Here is a 25106-nt window from a genome sequence, read left to right as displayed (position 1 = left end):
TATCTTGACATATTGTATTAACACAATTGTTCTAAATTCAGACAAAAAAACCAAAATCTGAGTAGAAAAAAATGATAATTTTTACTATAACAACCACAAACATGCTTAACGAATCATTTTCATAACTTGAAATGCAATTTAAAAAAATTATGCACACGTTTTGCAAACACCTACAGTGGGGCAAAAAAGTATTTAGTCAGCCACCGATTGTGCAAGTTCCCCCACCTAAAATGATGACAGAGGTCAGTAATTTGCACCAGAGGTACACTTCAACTGTGAGAGACAGAATGTGAAAAAAAAAAATCCATGAATCCACATGGTAGGATTTGTAAAGAATTTATTCGTAAATCAGGGTGGAAAATAAGTATTTGGTCAATAACAAAAATACAACTCAATACTTTGTAACATAACCTTTGTTGGCAATAACAGAGGTCAAACGTTTACTATAGGTCTTTACCAGGTTTGCACACACAGTAGCTGGTATTTTGGCCCATTCCTCCATGCAGATCTTCTCGAGAGCAGTGATGTTTTGGGGCTGTCGCCGAGCAACACGGACTTTCAACTCCCGCCACAGATTTTCTATGGGGTTGAGGTCTGGAGACTGTCTAGGCCACTCCAGGACTTTCAAATGCTTCTTACGGAGCCACTCCTTTGTTGCCCGGGCGGTGTGTTTTGGATCATTGTCATGTTGGAAGACCCAGCCTCGTTTCATCTTCAAAGTTCTCACTGATGGAAGGAGGTTTTGGCTCAAAATCTCACGATACATGGCCCCATTCATTCTGTCCTTAACACGGATCAGTCGTCCTGTCCCCTTGGCAGAGAAACAGCCCCATAGCATGATGTTTCCACCCCCATGCTTCACAGTAGGTATGGTGTTCTTGGGATGCAACTCAGTATTCTTCTTCCTCCAAACACGACGAGTTGAGTTTATACCAAAAAGTTCTACTTTGGTTTCATCTGACCACATGACATTCTCCCAATCCTCTGCTGTATCATCCATGTGCTCTCTGGCAAACTTCAGACGGGCCTGGACATGCACTGGCTTCAGCAGCAGAACACGTCTGGCACTGCGGGATTTGATTCCCTGCCGTTGTAGTGTGTTACTGATGGTGACCTTTGTTACTTTGGTCCCAGCTCTCTGCAGGTCATTCACCAGGTCCCCCCGTGTGGTTCTGGGATCTTTGCTCACCGTTCTCATGATCATTTTGACCCCACGGGATGAGATCTTGCGTGGAGCCCCAGATCGAGGGAGATTATCAGTGGTCTTGTATGTCTTCCATTTTCCGATGATTGCTCCCACAGTTGATTTTTTTCACACCAAGCTGCTTGCCTATTGTAGATTCACTCTTCCCAGTCTGGTGCAGGTCTACAATACTTTTCCTGGTGTCCTTCGAAAGCTCTTTGGTCTTGGCCATGGCGGAGTTTGGAGTCTGACTGTTTGAGGCTGTGGACAGGTGTCTTTTATACAGATGATGAGTTCAAACAGGTGCCATTCATACAGGTAACGAGTGGGGGACAGAAAAGCTTCTTACAGAAGACGTTACAGGTCTGTGAGAGCCAGAGATTTTCCTTGTTTGAGGTGACCAAATACTTATTTTCCACCCTCTTTACTACCTCAATTCTCAAAAGTTCTTGAAAAACTGTTTAAAAACAGACTGGAAAAATTTATAGATAAACATAAACTACTCACTGAGAGTCAGTACGGATTCAGATCAAGCAGATCAACATCATCGGCACTATTAGATTCAATAGAATACATCACAAATTCCATAGACAAAAAGCAATATGTGGCTGGGTTATTCATAGACTTGACAAAGGCATTTGACACTATAGATCATGATATATTAATAAGAAAACTGGAACGTTATGGTGTCAGAGGGGTAGTTTTAGATTGGGTCCGGAGTTATTTAAGTGACAGAAAGCAGTTTGTGAAAATAAATGGTGGTTGCTCCTTATGTATGGACATTGCTTGTGGTGTACCCCAAGGGTCAGTTTTGGGTCCAAAATTCTTCAACTTGTACATTAACGACATCTGTAAAGTGTCCAAAGTATTAAAAATGGTTCTCTTTGCTGACGATACAAACATTTTTTGCTCTGGTGATGATCTGCAGAATTTATTGGAGGATATGACTAATGAAATAAGTAAAGTGAAGTTCTGGCTTGATAAAAACAAATTATCATTAAATTTGAATAAATCTAAACTGATGTTATTTGGAAATAGTAGTTTAAATACAAATGCAAAGATTCAAATAAATGGTGTTGATATTGAAAGAGTCAGTGAAAATAAATTTCTGGGGGTAATAATAGATGAAAAACTTAACTGGAGAGCTCACGTAAGATATATTCATTCCAAAGTATCACGAAGCATTGCAGTACTAAACAAGGCAAAACAGGTATTCGACAGAACATCACTTCATATTCTCTACTGTTCACTGGTTTCACCATACTTAAGCTATTGTGCAGAGGTCTGGGGCAATAACTATAAAACCACATTACATTCACTTTTTACTCTTCAAAAAAAAGCAATTCGAATCATCCACAATGCAGGTTATAGGGAACATACAAACTCACTATTTTTGCAGTCTGAAATATTGAAAATTGACGATATAGTGAAATTCCAAACAGCACAAATTCTATTCAAAGCAAAAAATAAAGAACTGCCAGGTAATATTCAGAGTATGTTTTTGTTGAAAGAAGGAAGTTATAATTTAAGGGGTTTTTGTAACTTCAAAACAATGAAGGTACGTACTACAAGAAAAGGCTTTTGTGTTTCTGTTCATGGAGTGAAACTATGGAACAAACTGAATATGGAATTAAAGCAATGTCCAAACATAAAACTGTTCAAAAAGAGTTATAAAAATATGATCTTCTCGATCTATAAAGAAAAGGAAAATATTTAAATTAAGTGAATGTCTCTATTTAAAAACAAATAAACAAACAAAAAATTCATGATGTGATATTATAGTATATAGTATATCAGAAATCTGTTCACTATTTTTATTACAAATTATATCAGTAAGGAAGCTGACTAAATATTCACTGATAATTTATGGCAAAGGGGTGGGATTAAATAAGTGTATACTTCTTCCCACTCCCTTTTCAACATGTAAATTAATCAGAATGTTTTTTTGTATGTAATTTGTATAGTATTTTTTTTCTCTCTTATTTCTTTTCTAAATGTACTTGTATATTGTTCACATGTTGAAATAAATTACCAATCAATCAATCAATAAATTCTTTACAAATCCTACCATGTGAATTCATGGATTTTTTTTTCACATTCTGTCTCTCACAGTTGAAGTGTACCTCTGGTGCAAATTACTGACCTCTGTCATCATTTTAAGTGGGGGAACTTGCACAATCGGTGGCTGACTAAATACTTTTTTGCCCCACTGTATTTACCTAAAAATTCAGCCAATGCCTGCGTTTTTTATATAACCATTTAAAACTATTTACAGAACAATCAGGTGTTCTGCATCAAATAAGAAGTCACACAAATTATTTGTGCCACTCCAAAAAATAGTTTCTGTTCACTGTGAGATAAAGGAGAACACCACAGGCCTAAACCCTGCAGGTCTGACAGCAGGTGGTGTATCACTCCTGTCTTCCACCTGGAGACAACATTTACATTGCAATCTGACTTCGGTGGAGTTTTTGCAGCAGCTGTGAAATTCACTTGTATAACTGACACAAATCAAAATAACGACTACAATACACACTAACTACACAAGACAACACACTAACTATAGACTGTCTGTGAAGGTTCTCAGTCATCCAGGTCATCGTAGTCAAAGGAGCTTGCAAAGAAAAGTGTCAGAGAAGCTACTTCAGAACTGAAGAAGCTTCTCGGATGAGAGGTGAAACGTCTTCAAGCAACTTAAAGAAGTCCAGACTCTTTTCTTTACAAGCTCCTCTACCTATAGACTCCAAACACGCTAAACGTCACAAATCTCTCACGTCTCAAAACTCGCTGTCCCTCTTTCTTTCGCTTGCTCGCTTTCTCTCGGCACCGTCACTCCTAAAATTTCTCCCTCTAACTAAACAACAAAATACCAGATGTTGCCATATAATTTTTTGATTGGTCAACATGGTACATTTTTCCACCAATAGGGAAGGGGTATTTTTTCTTTAAAGATGCACCACAATAACTTTGGACCAAGACAAAAAGCTGGTTCTCCTACTTTTTCACTTTTAAAAATTAAGATTTGCTTTCCTTCATTCTGGCGCCCGTGTTTGTGTGCTGAACCCTCCTTCACACACAGCAACGACAATCAGGTCAAAGATAACACTGAGCCGTTAACACGTCTTCTTTGTGATGACAGAACAACGTGTGCCACAAAGTTTGCAATCAAATTCAGCTGGACTCTGGTGCGAGCTTATCAACTCTGAATGTTTACTGCATTTGTCATATTTTGGAAGTTTTTATTTTTAGTCTTTATTATAATTCTAGATTGAATAATCACAGTTATATTTACATATTTAGAAACTTTTCTAATGTGACTGTAATGATAGAGAGACTTACAGAATATTTTTTCAAACATGTTTTAATTTATCCATAAAGAAGAAATGCATTACTTTTTTTGCTGAAAATGCAGAAACCATAACTGAATTTTCTACTTCATGTGTTCCTGTAAATAGAACATAGCACAATCACCAGACAAGTAGGCATGCTTCAGCTAGAGAAAAAAAAAAAATACACTTACAGAAAATAATCAGATAAGACATGAGAGCTGCACAATCTAATGAAACACAACAGCCCTGGACCTTGCATCACCTTAAGATGTTCAGCTTTTATTAAGACTGGTAGCAGAACTGTGCTGACTCAGGTCTATGATAATTTGTGATGCTGCACTTTCTAATACTGTCGAGAAAGACTGCCTTATACTGAATGGAGGTAGGCTGTCCCATGTAACTTAGAGGTCTCATATACAGTAATATACTAATTGCATATTTACAAGTTAAGGTAATCCAGTGCAACACTACGAAAGCAAATTGCGTCTTCAAAAAAGTTTTTTTCAAAAGTTTCAAATTATGAATGTATTGAATACTTTTTATAACTTTTCATTTGCTGTACAATAACAATAAAGCACATTTTGTTGTTGACAAATCAACAATACACTAAAGAACATTTTTAAGTACAACCCTGCTACAGCAATTGGCAAGAGACCTTACAAGGTAAAAACCAGTACAGTTTCAGTCTGTGTATGTGTGTACGTCTGTCTGTTTCTAGGAAAAGGATATAATAAAACTCCTACTCCTGCCCTGCAGGTTGACAGCCCTAGCCTTCAGATTGATTTGACCAATAATTCCGGCAAAAGCTCATTCACATGAAACCAGATTCTGTGCTTCCCATCTGTCGCCCACTCCCTCACATTCAGTCTTGCTATTTCAGATTCCAACAAAACCTTATTTGTTTGCAACCCTGGAAAGCTATCCAAATTTTTAAAACTGTATAAATCAATACACAAAAAGTCTAGAATAAATCACGGCAAATTGATAATGATGGCTTTGATGAGAGAAGAAGTGGGTGTACTAGAAATGTGGTGGAAGATGACAATACTACCCAGAATTTGAGGTTGTTGTTATTCCCATGGATACTTTATGCAAACACATGCAATATGAATGCAGACGCTAATGCATTTTTAATGAATGTCATCAGAAGGCTAAATGTGGGACAGAGTGTTGTTTTAATTGAAGAGGAATAATTCAAGTACCAGCATTCCATCTGCTATATCACCAACTCAAAAAGGATGAGATTGTGTTATTTAACACCCAGTGTCACTTAATATTTGAATTAAAAAAATAATTTTAAGCTTTTGTGTTACCACTTAGTTCAGAAAATTGATTTCGCATTCATGCGTCTCATTTGGGGCTTCGCAAAAAGAAAATGTAGCTCAATTTGGAGTTCATAGTCTAGGTGGTTCGTGAAGTGCTCTCTGCAAGAGTTCCCTTAACGGGGAATAATGATATCAGTGAGTAACTGGCTTTGTGAGCTTCAACACATATTCCAAAACACTGTCATGTTGCAAAGGTTCTTATTCTTTTCCTCCAATTTTTTCTCAAACTACTACTTTTGATTAAATATTGCTAACTTAGCCACTTGTGGTTTTGGGCTACAGGAACAAGAAGACTGCTCAGTGAAACAGTAGGCATAACATCAAACACCAGCACGTCTGCAACGCTCTGTGATTTATTAATTATGAGTTTCCTGTAAAGGCCAAAGTTCAGTGGTGTCGACACGAACAGATACATTACTGCTGCAAAGTTTGGAGTCACCCAAAAAAAGTTTTATGTTCTGTGATTTTTTTTATTAACGTCTTTAAATAAAGAAATCTAGATAGGACATCCCTTAATCTGTCTTCTTTCGCTTATCCTAAGTCAGGTCACAACGGCTAAGCAGCATATTCTGTAGTCTTTCTCCCAAACAAAATGTTCCAGGTCCTCCAGGGAAAGCCCAAGATGCTCCTGGTCCAGAGAAGATATATATTCCTACTGGCAAGTTCTGGGTCTTCTGTGTAGTTTCCTCCCAGCTGGGCAAGCCTGGAAAGCCTCCAAAGGAAGGAGCCAAGGAGGAATTCTGCTTGTTCATTTACTATTCTGAGTTTAAGATTGTAGTTTCAGGCAGGGGCGGAGCGTGGGGGTGGCTTACTGGGCTTAAGCCCGGGTTGTTTTGTCAGAAGCCCGGGGTCTTTTGGAGTGTAATTTTTTCATAGTTAGATGCCTGGCTGACAACTGTATAAAACAAAAAGTACACATAATATTCGAAGCACATAGTGCACACTGTGGGAATTTACGACTGTGCGTGAATCCCCCCTGATATTGGTATGATCCGAGCTCAGGCACTAAGCGACTGAGCGAGGGGGCGGGGCAGCTGCTACCTGTCAGTGCGCTGTTGGAGAAACAGAGCCAGCCATACTAAGGAGAGCTTAAGTTTGACCAGGTACCAAAGAAAATCATTCGTACCGTACAAATAATGTAAATATGACGGTGCATCACGAAAGATTGATATCAAACTGATCACTTGACCAATATTACGTTACTTGCTCTTCAAGTGAATCAACAAATGGCGAAATGAAAAGCCGAACAAATGCTATTTTTTTTAGAGAGTCTTAGCTTACGTGTGTTTATTTCATATTTTCAGTTCTTACCCTCCCCGACTAAATCGGTTTCAGTTATGTACTGAAATATAAGAACGGATGTCAGAAGTAAACAGTTATCAAACACTCAGGTGAAGAAATGACACTCAGACACTTAGAGCAGTTTTAACGTGCACGGGTGAGAGCTCAAGAGAGACTCACACCCCCTGCAGCAGTTCTCTGCTTTGTGTTCCCATACAAGGTCGTTTCTTGGGTGGCGATTTCCTGTAGCTTGACAGATAATATGAAGGCAAACAGTTTCCGTTGTAGAGCAGAGAGCCAGCAATTAAAAAGTGCAGCTGGTTGAGTACAAGTTGAGTACAAACAGAAATATAAACACTCTTAGCTGATTATTATATAAAAGTAAAAGTAAAAATCCTCTGACAATGGACATTAGAGGGTTCTTTCAAAGAGAAAACTCAGCTAAATGTTATTTTATATATTATGCTTTGTATGTTGTTCAGTATATTTCTATGCAAAACAAGAGGGATTTCAGTACACAGCAGGATATTCACATTTGTAACCAGATATTTACACTTTAGGGAGAAAACATAAAACATTTTTACTGTACAACAACAATTTAGAGTAAACTGTTTGTTTTAAATAAATATTGAAATATATTTTGAATTAGTTAAATGTCAGAATAAAGAGAGACAGAGCTGTCTATTTTTTATCACTTTCATCAAATTTAGGAGTACATATACACTAAGTTTGTTAATTAATAAGAAAACTCCAGACGATTCCATTCTGAGCTGAAGAAGCTTCTGATAGGTTAGTAGAGTCCATGTGAGTAAATTGGTGGCACACCTGTGGATGCATATAAGGCAAAACACAGAGCCTGTTTCTGTGACATGGGAACATCAAGAGATGTCAACCAAAACACCAGGAAAAGAACTGTGGAGCTCCATAAGTGTGGCTCAGTTTTGAATACAATTTGGTGCCATTTGCAATTAAGAAATACAGATAGTTTCTCTCTTTACTCTTAAAGTTAACAAATATGTTTTTTATATTTATCAATCTAAAAAAAATAAACATTTAGTCTGATTTGATGTTACAATTAAAAAAGTGTTTGTGTTTTGATCTGAAGAGTTTATAAATATCTGGTTTCAACTGTATATTTGATGATTATCAGCACAAAGAGAGAGAGAGAGGAACAGAGAGGGAGAGAGAGGAACAGAGAGGGAGATGGAGAATGAGGACAGAACAGAGATGAACAAGAGCAGGTGAGACACACATGTTAGTCAAATGGTTGTTTAGCAAAAGTATCACCGTATCATAGGTCCTCATGTATCTCGTACCTAGTGTTTCTTTTTAGGTTTGCTATTTTTCAAATTCTATATTTATTAAGTTATGCAGGCTTGTTTGCACAACAAGGCTAAATAATTATATAAACTTTTCTCAATCTAAATAGTGGACTTTGGTAGATTTAAAAAAACAAGTGTAGTGCAGGTCTATGATGATTTTTAGTGCTACTATCATCTAGTTCTGATTCTGGTTCTGTCTTGGTTAAATCCTAAGTAGTGCTGATTTTGAACTGTTGCAGTCCTGTTTTAATTCTGGATCAGTTCTGCGTCTGGTTGAATTGGGGTTAGTCCTCGTGTCTTGATACAGCCCCGACTTCGTTCTGCCTCGCTGCTTAATTAAAAAACTAGTTTAAGGTGTCCTGCATGTGTGATATATATTTTTCCCTATATGAAGTCATTCTTTTTTGAACAAAACTCAAAACAGAGCCAATTAATCTTTCAGTCATTTCTAAGCCCCCCCCCCAAAAAAAAAAAAAATCCCACATGCATACTACCCTTTAGGGCTAAGCCCCGGGTGTTTCAAATGTCTGGCTCCGCCTCTGGTTTCAGGCTTTGGTTCCTATTATAGTTGTTATTCCTTTGTGCTTAGTCCTTGATTTTGGATATCGGTTCCATTTCCTCTGTTCAGTATTTGCATTCTTAGGTCTAGGTTTTAGTTTGTTTGTATTCTGTTTCTCGTTTCTGTCATCATGCCTCAAGTCTTGTCTCCATGTTTGTTCGACTTTCCGTCTTTGTGTGAAGTCTGCGTTTCTGTTCCTGCGTTTTGTTTCTCCCCGTTTAATTTTTGTGGCCTCTGTCTCTTTAGTTCTACTTCCCCTGTCTCGCCACCTGTAATGAGTGTCACCTGTTGCTCCATCATCATCCCCATGGCTGTCTCTCTCCTTGCTGTTTGTTTTTTTCAACATGAGAATTAGTTTAGATTTCCTGGATGCTGATCTGCTTTTAAGTTTATTTCTCGTTTCTCGAGCCCTGAATTTGGCGTCCTCCTGCATGCCACAAGACTTTTACATAGTACACAGTAGATCCCCTGGTAACTGGAAACCGTACTGCTATGGCTACACTGATTTGCTTATCTGTATAATTTTTCACTCGTGAACAAGATCCCACAATACTTAACCTCCTTTTGACTGGGTTAAAAACTTTCCCCTCAAATTAAATACAATTTCTGGGAGTGAACTGTGGCGTCAGTCTAGAGCTGGGCGATATATCGCGTTTTAAAAAAATATCGATATATTTTTATACGAGATATAAGATGTGACAATATCCTTTATATCGATATAGTCTATGTTACGTTATAATTATACTTGTGGAGCCGCAAGTTTGCCTCTCTTTCGTCCACTTTCGTCTTTACGCAACGTTACTCGGCCTCGCCTCTCGTTCACTGAACACAACTCCCCCTCCTCCCCCATCACTTCACCTGCAGGAAGCGACAAGATTGACACGGCGAATCTCCGTTAACGAGTTACTGCGCATCGCCTCGTGCGTGGGGCTGGACGGCGTCAACGTGTTAGCTAGCTAACCACGCAAACGAGCTAACCACGCTAACGCCATGCAGCCCACAGGGGCTGCACGGACTAAAATCCTTTCATTTTCTCAAAAGTTGACAGCGCGCCTTATGTATGAATTCTGGTTGTGCTTGATGGCTGCGAACCGATTTTATGTGGAACAGGGCGCTCAGCAATCTGTCAAAAAAATTTTTAGTACGACTTTGGTAAGCTACAGAGCTGCACCGCTTGATGGATTGTCGGAGCATTACGGCTGAGCCTCGCGGAGTGATACGTACTGTGCTTCAACGTAATATTACCCTACTGTGTATAAGGACCATAAATGGCACCTGTTAAGAGACGTGGTTGCGAAGTGGATTTCAAACTCCAGGCTGTCAGTCACGCAGTACAAGTTGGGAACAGAGCAGCTGTGAAATCTGTCTTTGTTATTGTGCTCAGCGTCTTTTAGTTTACATTTTGACTGCACAATTGTGAGCTTTTTGTTATGCACAAAAACAACATTGTTTTCTTTTATTTATGGAGCATTATTATTTAATAAATGCTCATAGTTTATTTTTGAGTAAATTTTATGTACATCTGCTCTATGTTAATAAAAGTGCCTGTGTGACATCTGGGACACAGCTTTGACTAAGAACTCTCTTTTTGTTCTTACTTTATGGCTTTAAAAAAAAAAAAAAATATCGAGATATATATCTTATATATCGCCATCCAGCTAAAAAAATATCGAGATATGAATTTTGGGTCGTATCGCCCAGCCCTACGTCAGTCATAGAGGTATTAGACGGGATCAGAGACCAAAGGAAAGCCTTGTTTTGCTCATTTGTCTCACTCATTTGTCTCATCAAAGAATCATCAAAGATAATAATCATTATCTTTTATTGGATAACATTTATTGAATCCCAGAATCTAGGACTTGATCTATTGCTGATGTTTAGACCAGTGTTTGTAAAGTTGAAGGGTGATGAATGTTTCTCATAATGGGCTTTTTTTGTTCTTTTTGGTCATCCCATTTCCCACAGTAAGTATGCAACATTCTTTTTTTTTTTTAAATCCTTCTTTAATCAACACATTTCATCTTTGTTTACATGACTGGAAAAGGTTTTTTCTAATGACTAATCCACTTCATAGCAAGTTATTCTATTAGATAATAAAAAGTACTGTCGAAGATGGATGGTAGATGATGGATTCAAACCTAAAATACTTCCTGCCTTGTAGCAACAGTCTTAACCACTGTTCCACTGTGCCCCCAAATTTATGTTACCACATAAAAGTTACGAAAATGTCTACAAGCTGCAGCTGATAACAAATACCTACTAGCTATGAAACGTTGACAGGAACATAGTTTGGATACCATTTCCTGCATTGTGGTAAATCCCGTTGGTAGCGAGAGCATACTTCACATACTTGCCAGGGCATTGCCAGATCTGATTGACTGGGTCCTAGCCTTGATGAGGGGCACTTTAGCAAAGGTCCTGCCCCTCATCAAGGCTAGGTGCAGCTGAGAAGGGCTGAGAACATGAGGTGTTAAGGGTTAAACCACTCGAGAACGTGCCTCTAACTATAAAAAGTCATTTTTGCCTGCACTGGAACAAGTTTTGTTTAAAGTCTGGCCTCTGTCTTCTATGTGTGACCCTGCCCAAATGTCAGTTTAACATGGCAACAGCGTTTGATTAAGCAGGAATATACTGAATGTTCTAATTCATTCAGGACCTGCCTGCTATCTTCAATCAGAGAGTAACAGCAATGATTTCACAAAGTTTATTTAACAAACAAATCAACTGTTGGCAAGCCATTAATTTTTTTAATGACCTACACCATAGCACTGCAGCCTGATATAAAATTCGATTGTACAATATAGAAAATAAGCTTGCCTGATGTTGTATTCTCTAGCTCTGTGTTCCCTCAAAGGTCAACACTGTCTATATGGGTTTGCTATTTGTCAGTGATGCAGATTTATGTGTCAGAGTTTACCAAGTTGGACTCGATACAAGCAGGAGCCCCATGAGCTGAGTGCTGCTCAAAAATGTTTAAGGCATGGGAGTAATAGAGAAGCCTGCACACATCCACCACTTCAGAAACTGCATAAGAGAGTTTGTATGAGAGAGAGAGAGAGAGAGCGGGAAGCACAATTTTCATTGCTTCCACACTCACAGCAAAATTTAGGTAATGCTTAATCATAAAACCTCACTGTTTTATAATGATCCTTGACTTTAAACGGGTTAAACATCTCAAATCTGCAACGCTAAATTGTCATTCGTGTGGGTATTATGTTCTTAAAACTGGCAATAAAGGAAGATAAAACGTTTTATTGTTTTTTAGTTGTAGCGAGGGAACGCAAAGGTTAATTGTTGAGAGACTTTGTCTAATTAAAAGCAAATTTCTTTGTGAAGAAATCTGAGAAATTGCCTTGTGGGCTTTACAATTGTACGAGCTATAGCTTGTATCAGGAGCAACAATCAGCTGTTTTTCTGCTCTGCTGGTGTATTGAATTAGCTCGTTTACAGCATATGGCTTTGCCTACATTTTACCCATGGGTTGCCACTTTGTGCAGTGAAATGCAATCTCATCTGAAAACCTTTTGTTTAATGCCTTTTATATTTAATTCAGCATAGAGGCTTGTATTTAAGTGCCTAGAAACTTTTAATAATGCAGTGGTATAAGGAAATCATAGACATATTAGTAACAGGCTGTACATGCAGGACTCAAATACATTTTCCATAAATGGATCCCTTAAAGCGTTTTTGTAGATATACAGAAGTAATCCTGTCATCTAATATTTTAGCTTTTCAAAGGCCAAGATTTGTATATTACTCACAATAATGTTTGCTTAAATTAATTCCATTTTTGGTGATATTCAGTTAAAATTTTCTTTGGGATGATTAACTGACACTTTCATATTTCTTAAGACTTCTCAGTATATACAGATTTTTATTAATGACCAGTCTTAAATTAGGGAACTATTTGCTGTTTTGACTTAAGTTTACTTACATACACTCACTCTGGACAGACTGAAATGCTAAAGTGCTCGCCTGAAACACCTGAAATGCCACAGCCAAACTTATGTGAACAACTGCATGTAATTGTAGGTCAGCTGTAAAAGTACAATAAACTACAATACGTCATTCCCAAGAAACTCCAGTTCACATATCAACACACTAATTCCAATCCACTGAATACGTTTAAATTAAACAACTCTACAGTAATTATCTTTACAAAGTTACACTTCCAGCAAATCAAAACACATTCATTTCAAAAAGCTGCAGCACCAGCTAAAGTTAATTCTTTATATCACCATTAATTAAATATCTGTATGACATTTTCCACGGTTTGCTTGCCTCTGACCATATATACTAGTGTTTGCACACACACCCCAGTCTTTTCTTTTTTTTTTTTGTTCCTATAAACTCCAAACTCTTTAGTTACTTGAGCTACAGTAATTAACTCAGAGGAAACAATATTCATGATCTGACATTATTTTAGAACAAGAATCACTTTTATTTTATTTTGGAAAGAATTAATTGTGTGTTGTAAATGTTGTCACTGCAATGGAAACACTTTGGAAAGATGCACCATTTCTGGCTTCCTTCATAGACACTATTAAGTTTCTTCAGTCGGACTTTCTACTGCTTTTTGCCATAGCAATGCAAGCTCGGACATCTCCTCTGAGGAAAACTGACATTGTGTTGACTCTACGGCTGGGTATCGATTTTGATTTCTATAATCGATTCGATTCCGATTCGCAAGGTCCCGATTGGATTTGATTCTGAATGAGACAATCTGAAATATTATAATTCAGATCATTTATCGGTACATATCCATATTTTTATAAAGCCAAAGCTGACACTTGTGAGACTTCATCAGAGGTGTAAGCATCACAGCAGCTGCCTTTGTGTCAAAGTAACTGAGGATAAAACACAGAAAAACATGGAGATTTTCCTGGCCTGGCTTTTCATAGCAGATAACCGCCTTAAAAATATTCTGCAGTAGATTAAAAAAACTGAAGAAAATCATGAATCAGCATATGAACATTATCTGATGCTGCTAAAAGTGAAACAGAACAAAGTTACTGAAGTTTTATTAGAGACACAGCTAAGCTTTTTTCAATTTAAAAAGTTTAAATTAGGTTTTCTCAGCGGAGGTTGTTTAAAAACAAAAACAAAAAACAAAATAGTGACCGACAGCACTGTACACAATGGTAGACTGGTGCATAATAAGACCGAAAGAGAGGGCTGTGCAGGAAGTGTGATTTTATCTTGGTGGAAGCAAAACAGCCAAAGCAAGCGGGAATTCGTGACAATGTTTTTCAAACATGAAGCGTAGTTTTGATCTTCTTTTGCTGTTGGTTCAGTATATTTTGGACAGAGAGTGACAAATCCTGCAGGTTCAGAATCTGTGAGATGTCGGCTTCCAGCACCAGACAACGTGTCCGTGTACGTGCAGTGAAATCCGTCTACCTGCTTATTAATCGTGTTTTAAGTGTTCTAACTCAAAGTGTTTTAACTCTTTGAAATAGTTTTGTGACCTTTAATCTGAGATTCTGGCGTTTCTGGCAAAATCAATTTATATTTGAAAATAAATTTAGGATTTAATGAATCAATATTGATTGCATTATTCAAGCTAAAATCGATATGAATCAGGAAATCGATTTTTTAAACCCACCCCTAGTTGACACACAACTGAAGGGCCCAGACAAATTACAATAATAAAGGGCATATTAAGCACTGTTGCACTAGGTCTTGAAATTGTAACCCTTTAAACTGAAAAAGCCTAAAAGGGCTCACCGACAGTGTATCCACTGGGGAGGACAATGACCCATTTTACAAGTTTAAAGTACACTATAATTTAAATGGGTTCCTTTTTTTTGCCCAGCTCCACTTTCCCAAGTTTTAAGGATTTTGGCCTGGTAATTTCAGCATAATGCGATCACACGGTAAACAACCAAAAAACAGCACAGATAAAGCAACTCCACCTCATCTTCCCCCTCAGGAGATAAAATAAAATAACAGAGTAGGAGTAAAGGTATCAATACTGGTACTGACAAAATTCTAACAAAACCCATCTATATCAGAATCTTGTTCTCTTGAAAATGCTAAAATGGCCTTTGTACTGAAAGGCATACATCACTCTTTTATAAGAAGCCTCCAGGGATTATGCACCAGCTTGGCTTTAAAGTCAAAGACAGTAAGAGGACACAAAGGAAGGAAACAACAGCTGATGAAAGACCGAGGGATAAAGGATTGCAAAGGTCCTTTGACAGACTCACCTTGGATCTAATAGACATGACATCGTCGTAATGTCCTAGGACAATGGCTTTTTTATAACTAAGGACAACCTTAAATTCACCAACTTAATCATGTCGAGTTCTTTTTCACACAGTTCAAACTTTCTAAAGGGCTCTCACAGAAAGAATTTCTCTGCTTTCTTTAGCTTCTTTTAAATACCATCATTACGCTGTGGAGACTGATCCATTATTCATTTAATAAAGTCCTACCTGTTAAATGAATAATGGATCAGTAAATAATGGATTAGTAAAAAAAAAAAAAGAAGAAAAAAAAAGACTTCAACATTTCTCTAACTGTGAAAAAAAGAAAGTTCCAGCCTGCACATTTCTGGACATCTTAGTAATTAGCGTATGATCATATGTTAAGTGTATCCTCACATGAGTTATTTTGTATTTCTAAGGATCAATTTTTCATTTTCCAATTTTATGAGCGCGCACACACACACACACACACACACACACACACACACACACACACACACACACACACACACACACACACACACACACAGAATGCGTTTTTGAAACAACTTGAAACATTCAAGTTTGAAAAATATGCAAAAAACTCAAAAATCAGAAAGATGGTAAATATGTACAAATACAAAACTGTATCAATAATGACTTGAGACCATTTCTTTGATAAAAGAATCTAATTTAAACTAACAAATACTTTGTCTGCTAACTTTGGATTAACAGAGTGGGTGTGAGAGGAGCCACAGGCTGCATGGACAAACACAGCCCCCCCACCAAGTAACATCCTGCTAAGAGACGATGCCTTTCAAGCAGCAGCCTTACACGCTGCAGGAGACAGAACTCATGGGCTCAGCCTGAAAAATTGTTATCAATGTCAAGTGTATTAGTGTAGCTTTCATGAGCCACCTAAGTGTTAATGGAAAGTGATACTTGCTCTTGTTAACAGACACATCATCTTTTGTTTAGGCACATGGGGATGAGCACTTAATCCAACACCCCAGTGATAATCATAAAGCATTTTTCTTAACACTTCTGAGTTAGAAAGCTCTGAAACTCTAAAGACAAATTATTTCTTACCTCTACCATTATTTGCTTTATGACATACTCTAAAGTAGTCTCAAAAGTTTCTGACAAATGCTGTTTCTTTGTGTATTTCTTAGTTTGTATGTTTGTTTTTATCAGGTTCATTTGAAATTAGAAGTTATCCTACAGTTAGGGAAATATTTGATCCACTGCTAAATTTGTAAGTTTGCTCACTTACAAAGAAATGGACACTCTTTATGGTAATTTCATTTTAATGGAGAAAGACATAACATCAACCAAAAATCCAGAAAAAAAAGACATTACATAAAAGTTACAAAGTGATTTTCATGTCACTGAGTGAAATAAAGGGGACCTTGTGGGCAGAGCAAGATTTCAATCCATTATGGCATGTGCTACCAATGGTGTTCTTGGTGACTGTGGTCCCAACTACCTTTGGATCATTAGCAAGTGCTTCCCATGTAGTTTTGGGCTGACCCACCACTTTTCCCCATGATCATCCTCACTCTATGTGGCAAAATCTTGCATGGAGCTCACAATTTAGGGTGACTGAAGACCATTTTATATTTCTTCCATTTCCAAGTAATTTCACTACTTGTCATCTTCTCACCAAGCTTCTTACTGATGGTCTTGTAGCCCATTCAAGCCTTGTGCAAGTGTACAATGTTGTCTCTGAAGTGAGCTTTGACAGTTCTATTCTCTTGCCTATGGCGAAGGTGAGGAATAGAAGAAATTGATTCTGTGGACTGAATCAATTTCTTCAGATACTCCTCAAATCACTGAGATCAGGAGTATCTGTAACAGACTGACTGACTGAAATCTGCATGCCCATGTGGGAGACAGATTACAATCTCTGCTATGCACAATTCCGGCTAGCTTGTAGGGAATCAAATGATTATTTCAGTGACATACAAATCAATTTGTAACTTTTATGCAATTTGTTTTTTCAGGATTTTCTTTTTTTGATATTCTGTGTCATAAAATTAGTTTCATAAAATTAGAAACTGTTCATCCCTTTGTAAGAAAACAAACTTAGAATTCAGCAGAGGATCAAATAATTGGTTCTCCGCACCATATAAAAGTCATGTGAAAATCAGTTTTTTCCAGTACACTCTTACTACTTCCGGGAATTAAGAGGATAAATAACAGCCAGGTGCTGATATTAAAATGTGCTTGATTAACTGATCATCAACATGTTTGGCAAGTTACAAGTTACATCTGAATAAATCACAAGATTTGTGGAACAATGTCCTTTGGGCACACTGCACAAAACAGAAATGTCTGGCCATAATGCATAGTGATACGTTTGGTGAAAACCACACAGCATATCAGCACAAGCACCCCATTTCTAATGTCAAGCACAGTGATAGAGGGGGTGATGATTTGGGCTCGTTTTGCAGCCACAGCATATTGGCATCTTGAAGTCATTGAGTCAACCATAAACTCCTCTGTACACTAAGGTTGGCCGATATGTAAAATTTTCTAGCTGACAGTCGTCAGTCCACTAAATGACGATAGGCGATATATTCGCGCAGGTGACTTTTTGATGGGCGGAGCAATGAATCATGCACGGACTGATTGGCACATTGAGAATTTATACGTTTTGTTTGGAGGAAATATTTCAGTATTAATATAACTACTTTTTGGATTATTCATTTATTTATTTGAGATGCACCAAATCACACAAAAGACTTAACATTACGTCAGAGATTTTATTCTATGTTTGCTGGACTAGACATTTTGATTTTTAACTTACTTTTTGTTTAATTTTTTATTTGCTGTTTGGTTGGGTGTGTAAGACAAATAAATTGTCACAATGACCTAGAGGGTACTCTAAAAGTAAAATGTTCTTTTCTCATTTCAAGTAAAATAAGTTTGCATTCTGAACTTTAAAAAAAAGCTTTTGAAAAAGCTGACTTTAGAAAAAAAATGGTGACTGTAGCCAGTGGCACCCCTTGGCCTCCCAGTAGATTCACCTATGGTATCAATTTGAAAATCCTACGTCACTTCGTTCTCAAGTTATTCAATTCACAAGATTTTCTGAAAACTTGACCTATGACCTTGAGGTCGCTTAGTTCTCGATTTATCCCATTCCCAAACGTGGGTGTTCATGTTGCCTGCCAACCTGGCGGGTTTTTGACAAAACCCCATTAGGCTTTTACGTGTGAGGGGTAAAAGGTGTAGTGTAAGTTTCCCTTTATCTTGTATTTCTCTAACCATCTAGGCATTAACTCCCCCTTTTTCCTCATAAAGTGAGGAAAGGGATGACTGGACAGATGACCTTACATCTAACCCTAGAGATGAGTTCTGCATCTCATCTCCTGGCAGAGTTTTTTGTTTCATACGCGCTCTGAATAAATGATTTGATTTGCTGAGTAGCATCCCATGACAGACAAAAGAAAACACTATACAGATTAAAGCCCCATGGTAAATTCAAGGAAGGTTAAAAAGGTCAGTCAAAGTCTAGTAATAGGTCTGGGCGCATAAAAAAAAAAAAAAAAAAAAAAAACAAAAAAAAAAAACAGCATCTGGGTCTGGATCTGGACTATTGCTGATCTCAGGAAAAAAGGTGTGCTAAATCATGCCCAAAACAAAACAGAACCATCAGATCCTCTCAATTAGTGGACAAATGTTCAGTAATTTCCTTCAATTTGTCACCCATTTTTACATTCTTAGAGGTGCAGTGTGCAGAATTTATCCTCACTGTTTCTATGAGAAGCTATATGTACAGCCATTTATCAGGAAACCCCCCAAGATTCATTGGGAAAAGCCTGGAAACCAAGAATTGTAAATGAGAATAAACAAAATAAAAAATGATAGATAGAAAATGATGAAGGATGAAGACTGAAGTCCTGTTTGTGAGTTTCACCAGTGAGATCAAATAACTGTGCTAACAATACACACCCATTCGCTTGTTAAAATGTTTCACGACTACAGAACCTGCTTGACTCTGCAGATAATTGATTTATTTAGGTACCATTATTGATTTATTTAGGTACCATTATGTGTTGAATATGCGTTTTATTCCCATACCAAAGATTTCTCTTCTTCACTGAGGTGAGGAGTACATGATTAGACTGAGATGGTGGGCTGCCTCTGCATCATCATCATCATCCAGTAAATTGCTCTGAACCAATGCCATTTTGATGCAGTTTATATAAAAGCTAAAATGGTTACTACAATATTCTACCCAAGCATATAAAAAGAGCTCCGGCTTATTACCCGGTCCTAGTTATGAGTCACATTTCCCCTAAAGTACAGATGCAATTCCAGCTCATTAGGGTAATGTTCAGACTCTAATGCTGCTAATTCTTCAGCACTTGCTTTCATCCACTGTTCAATATTCAGCCATGCTGGCAAACTCACACAAACCTAACATCCAGCCCCACAGCTTTAGCACCTTTCTGTCTCCTAATGCTCCTATAGATCCGATTACCAATGGAGTAGTTGGTAGTGTGTACCTCACATGTATTCAATTCATTCGGTGCTCTAATAGAGACTGACCGGGCTCACAATTTATATAAAATGATGACATACAAAGTTATCACAGGGAACCAAGTTAGTGTGCCTCCCAAGCTATACTGACTTACTTTTTACAGATCATGTACAACAGTGGTGTCAAACTCAAATACAGTTCCAGAAATTGTTTTAATATCATGCTGTGACATATTTGAAAATTATCAACTATTTAGATGGTCTTTTATAAGCATCTGCACAAGCAATCTACTGCCTGAAGACAGCGGTAATGTGCTCTACTACGCATAAATTAAATTTATGGGAAGTGGTTGTTTAAAAGGCAACATTAGATTTTGTTGCTTCTTGTTTGGCAGCAATGAAGCTGGATACATGGCTGTAAATTTAGGCGACTCAAAAGTTCAGCAAAATATATTATGCTCTACAGTGGTTTAATTTATGAGTCACAGCTGCTATTAAAGGCATAGCACATTTGTAGGAATCCAGAAGCATGAATACCTAACATGAACAGAGAGATGAAAAATGACACTGATATAAACATTAAACACATCTAAGAGGCTCCAAATTTCCTTACTCTTAATTTAGCAAAAGTTATCTCTATGCAGGAGAATCCCAGGCAATACATCCATATTACTTAGATCCTGGTGTTGTCTTGCATGTGGTAAAAAATAATTGAAATTAATTTAGTGAATTAGCCTCTTCATCAAAAATGAAAGCATATTTTATACAATCAAATTAGATGCAGTCCTGTAAAATTAAGAACACCCCATGATTCAGTGGCTTGTCTATTCACCTTTAGTAACTCTATCAGGAATTTTGGCCCACTCTTCTTTACAATGTTGCTTCAGCTCAGTGGAGTTTGCTGGCACTTGTGTTTTTTTCCCACAGCTATTTTGTTGTAGCTTTGCTGCTGACTTTGGGATCACTGTCCTGTTGCATGACCCACTTTGGATCAAGCTTGACAACCTTGTGCTTGAAAGTTTGTACGAGGTGATTGTGCCATTATGCTGTTTGATTTTTACTAAATGTGATGCTGTGCATTATGGCCAAACAACTCCACTTTGATTTCACCTATCCAGAAAACCTTGTTTCACAAGTCTTGTGGTTTATTCAGATGCAACTTTGCAAACCAAAACTGTGCTGCCATGTTATTTTTTAGAGGGAAGAGGTAACCTTTCCAACACTTCCAACTGAGGCCTGTAGAGTTTAAGATGTACCTCTTAGATTTTTTTTGCAGTTTCTCTGAGTATCTCAGCAGTATCTGACCTTGGGGTGAACTTGCTGAGATGTCTACTCTACTTTCTACTGCAGTGTGTTAACACACACCTGAATACTCCAGATCAACAACTTCCCACAACTCCAGCTTTAGACAGGGTTCATGCGCCTTTTTCAGGGTCAAATTCAAGCTTTTCCAGCACATGCTTTAATGCTTTAAGAATGCACAAGCATCTACTTCAAATCTATTTAATTTATCATCTGTGATATTATGTACAAGTCCAATGTATTTTGTTCATCTCCCTTAAATAAACAGGCAGCCTTAAAGCATGAAATATTCATATACAAATACACATATAAATGTGTGTACTTTCTCAGTGGCTGATGGTGCCCCACAGGCTTCAGTGTGAGCTTGAAGACATTTATAATGTTTAAGTAGTTTAATGTGCAGGTGCTGACGATAAACACATTTTGAATGAAAGCCGGGGAACTTTGGTAGCACAGAAACAAGTGGCTATTCTTTGTGACCATATGGATCACTCATATTACCATTATTTCAAATACTCAAAGAAGCTGGGATCCAGGGTATAATTGGCCGTTTTTGACTACTTTTGATTTGGCCTCTATATTTCACCTTTAAAAACTGTTTATCTTGCCAATCTGTTATTTTCTCATTTTGACAAACTGTATCAGCACAATTTATCTAAATTCAGACAAAATTTTACAAGTAGAAAGTAGAAACCACGAGCACGTTTAACGAATCATTTTCATAACTTGAAATGCAAATAGAAATTGTACATTTTTAAAAATATGCACAAGTTTTGCAAACAACAAAGTTACATGGTACTATTTACCTAAAAATGCAGCCAAGGCTCAGACGTTTTTTATATAACCATTTCAAACTATTTACGGAATAATCAGGTGTTCTGCATCAAATAAGAAAGCACAAAAAATATTTATGCAACTCCAAAAAATAGTTTGTGTCCACTATAACACAGATGAGAACAGCACAGGGATAAACCTGCAGGTCTGACAGCAGGTGTGTCACTCAGTGTTTACACTGCAATCTGCCTTTGGTGGCTTTTTTGCAGCAACTGTGACGATCACTAGTAGAACTGACACACAAAACAAAACAACGACTACACTACACACTAACTACACAAGACAACACACTAACTTGAGACTCCAAACACGGTACACGTCACAAATTTCTCATGTATCAAAACTGTCTCTCTCTCTCTCTCTCTCTCTCTCTCTTTCGCTCACTCCTAAAACTTCCCCCTCTTCCCAAACAACCAAATGCCACATGTTGCCATATCTTTTTTTTGATTGGTCGACGTGGTACATTTTTCCACCAATAGGGAAGGAGTGTTTTTTCTTTTTTTCACCAATAACTGTTGTTTTTCACTCACAAGCAAAGCGTGTTTGCTAGCGCTCTCCTTAGAAAACGCCGTTTTTACCGTTTCTTCCCGGAGGAAACGCCACTGTTTTATTAAAAACAAAAAACACCGGTTTTACGTGGCGTATCAACACAATTTAAACACTGGTATATAGTTTGAAGTCCGCACGTTTGACCCAAGTTGAAATGGAGACTCTGGGTTGGTCGACCCCAGAGGGTTAACCAGAAAGCCTTAAGTTAGCAAGTTATGTATCAGGCTAATGTTTAAAGCTTTCACTTGAGTAAATTAACTCATTTCACTGCTAAGTAATGTTAGCTAAGTTCACAGCATATTCCATAATAGCGCTGCCATACTGCATCACACGCAGTGCATTTCAATCATTTCTCCAGCGAGTTTGATAGCTAGCAAAATAATAATCATAATTTTTTAAAAATAGCATGTGTAACGTACACGTACTGGAAAATTATTTACTAGGACTCACCTATCATGTGACTGGAGAGCGCAAACTCCGCCATTGTTGTTTTCCATCAAACACTCATTAAAACAGCAACCTATAAGTATGTTAGCGCACCCATCCCCGACTGTCCGAGGGAGGGGCGGGTTTACACGTTGAAACAGACAGAGGGGCAAGGCAGCCCAGGCGGAGAAAATTTGCCTCTACATTTTGCGACTCATTTTATTTCTCTATCTGATAAGAAAACTATTCAATCAGATAGTTATTTGTGGTGAATGAAATACAGTTACACTTTCAAGCACTTTTAAGCACCACATCTGAGATTCAAGCACTTTTCAAACCTTGAAAAGACAACATTAAAATTCAAGTATTTTCAAGGATTTCAAGCACCCGTATGAACCCTGTTTATAAAAAGGTGCTAACGCTTAACGTGACCAATTAATCAAGTGCCTTTGATTAGCAGCATCTGGCTACTAGGGGTGCAGCTATTGATCATTTTATTAATCTATCAATTGAACAATTAATTATTATTAATAATAATTCAGTGTCCAACCTAACCTCAGGCCAGTGCCTTACTGGCCCATGTACATTTTTATTGGCTTGTGAAAACCGCTTTTATTAATAAATATTAATGCAATTTAGTTTAATTTAGCCTTCAGCAAGCTGTATGATTTAACCAGTCTGGTGTCAGACTAAGTTAACAGTTCATCTTCATCTTTTAATACAACTTCTGGAGGCTTACTGCAGATGTTTCTGTGTACAAAACAAACAGCAGTGGATGGAGCAACTACAAAGTTTGCTTTTCTTCATGTTGGAGTTTGTTGAAAGACTTTTTTCTAGTAAAGGTTTCAATGGTGATTACAGGAACAGCGCAGCTGTTTTGAAAGCTAGAAGCACATTTTTTCACTCTGAGCTAAGCCTCTCGGCTCTGCCTCTTTGCTCTTGTGTAAAACAACTCTGCCTCCACATTAAAATGTGCCAGCGTTATCATCACTGCTATCAGTGTTTTTGTTTGAAACTAGTGGCTGCGCGGGCTTAATGTTGTCAGGCTTTTTATTCACATGGTGCTCCTAAATACGTTTGTATCGCAGGTCTGTTTTTAGTCAGAAATGTAGGTTTTTTCACATGAGTCTACAGTAATCTGAGCAACTATTCTCAAAAAAAGAGAAGAAAAAAAAAGGCCATAAAAAACTAATTCACAATTATTTTTAGTGTTTAAAATTAAATCAAAGGATACAGATAATATAAGATAAAAAAAAAAACAATAATACACTACTGCAGGAGACTAAATCTAGAGTTAAAAGGCAAATTCATTCAAGAGATAACGATGGAACCTAAATGGTTTGTAATCATGAATTTAAATTGACTGAGAGCAACCAAAGAATTCATTTTCTGGATGCATTGCAGAGAGTTTCAGGTGGTTAGAGCGAAGAAATTAGAAGCTGGACTTGCAATGATAGCCAAGCAGGACTAGATGGCAGAGTGCCATCCTAGCATAGAAGTGGTGGAAAATGGCAGCCTTCCAATTAGAGTCTTAGCGATAAACAGAGACATATGCCTATCATGTATTTTAGACAGAGAAGATCAGCAAACGTGTTTTAACTGCTGATATGTATAGAAAACCAAAAGTTGAGTAGAGACTATTAATATAAATGATTAACTTTTTATACCTTAAAATCTTTCCCCACAATGAATCCATGATACACTGACATCAAAGAGTCCAGATCTGGTCCTTATCCTGTCCTTTCCTAAAACATCAACTTTAACTACAGCATACAGTGTGTGTGTGTGTGTGTGTGTGTGTGTGTGTGTGTGTGTGTGTATATATATATATATATATATATATATATATACAACAATATACAACAATAAGAGAACAGCACCACCAAGGCTGGAGACGGAGCAATACTGGAAGAGCATATGGGAGAAGGACGCAACCCATAACGGCAATGCTCAGTGGCTAGTGGATCTGAGGGCAGACCACAGCAACCTCCCCGAACAGGATCCAGTAACCATCACAGTGGCAGATATCCAAGAAAGGGTCTCCAGTATGAAGAGTTGGACAGCACCAGGGCCCGACATGGTTCACGCCTACTGGCTAAAGAAGCTGACTGCACTCCACGAGCGTCTAGCAGCACAAATGAACCAGCTGCTAGTTAACGAGAGACACCCGGAATGGCTAACCGAAGGTCGGACGGTCCTGATCCCCAAGGACCCCAAGAAGGGACCGGTCCCCTCCAACTACCGACCAATAACCTGCCTCAGTACTACATGGAAGCTCCTGTCAGGCATCATATCGGCTAAGATGCACAGGCACATGGGT

The 25106-nt window shown here is 37.7% G+C and overlaps 1 protein-coding gene across 10 annotated transcripts in view; it reads right to left on the bottom strand.

Annotated features, from left to right (window-relative positions):
* gpat2 (glycerol-3-phosphate acyltransferase 2, mitochondrial) overlaps positions 1 to 25106 on the bottom strand; it is a 190590-nt gene that overhangs the window by 82653 nt on the left and 82831 nt on the right. The window contains exon 1 of one of the 10 annotated variants that reach the window (XM_080893745.1): positions 22811 to 22833. The exons of the other annotated variants lie outside the window; for them this stretch is intronic. The gene's annotated coding sequence lies outside the window, so the exon portion shown is untranslated. Of the gene's footprint in view, positions 1 to 22810; positions 22834 to 25106 lie in introns of those variants that run through there. 10 annotated transcript variants of the gene reach the window in all.

Source organism: Rhamphochromis sp. 'chilingali', assembly GCF_963969265.1.
Source record: "Rhamphochromis sp. 'chilingali' genome assembly, chromosome: 10".
Lineage (NCBI taxonomy): Eukaryota > Metazoa > Chordata > Actinopteri > Cichliformes > Cichlidae > Rhamphochromis > Rhamphochromis sp. 'chilingali'.
Note: the sequence above shows the minus strand (reverse complement) of the source record. Positions and strands in the feature narration are given on the sequence as shown.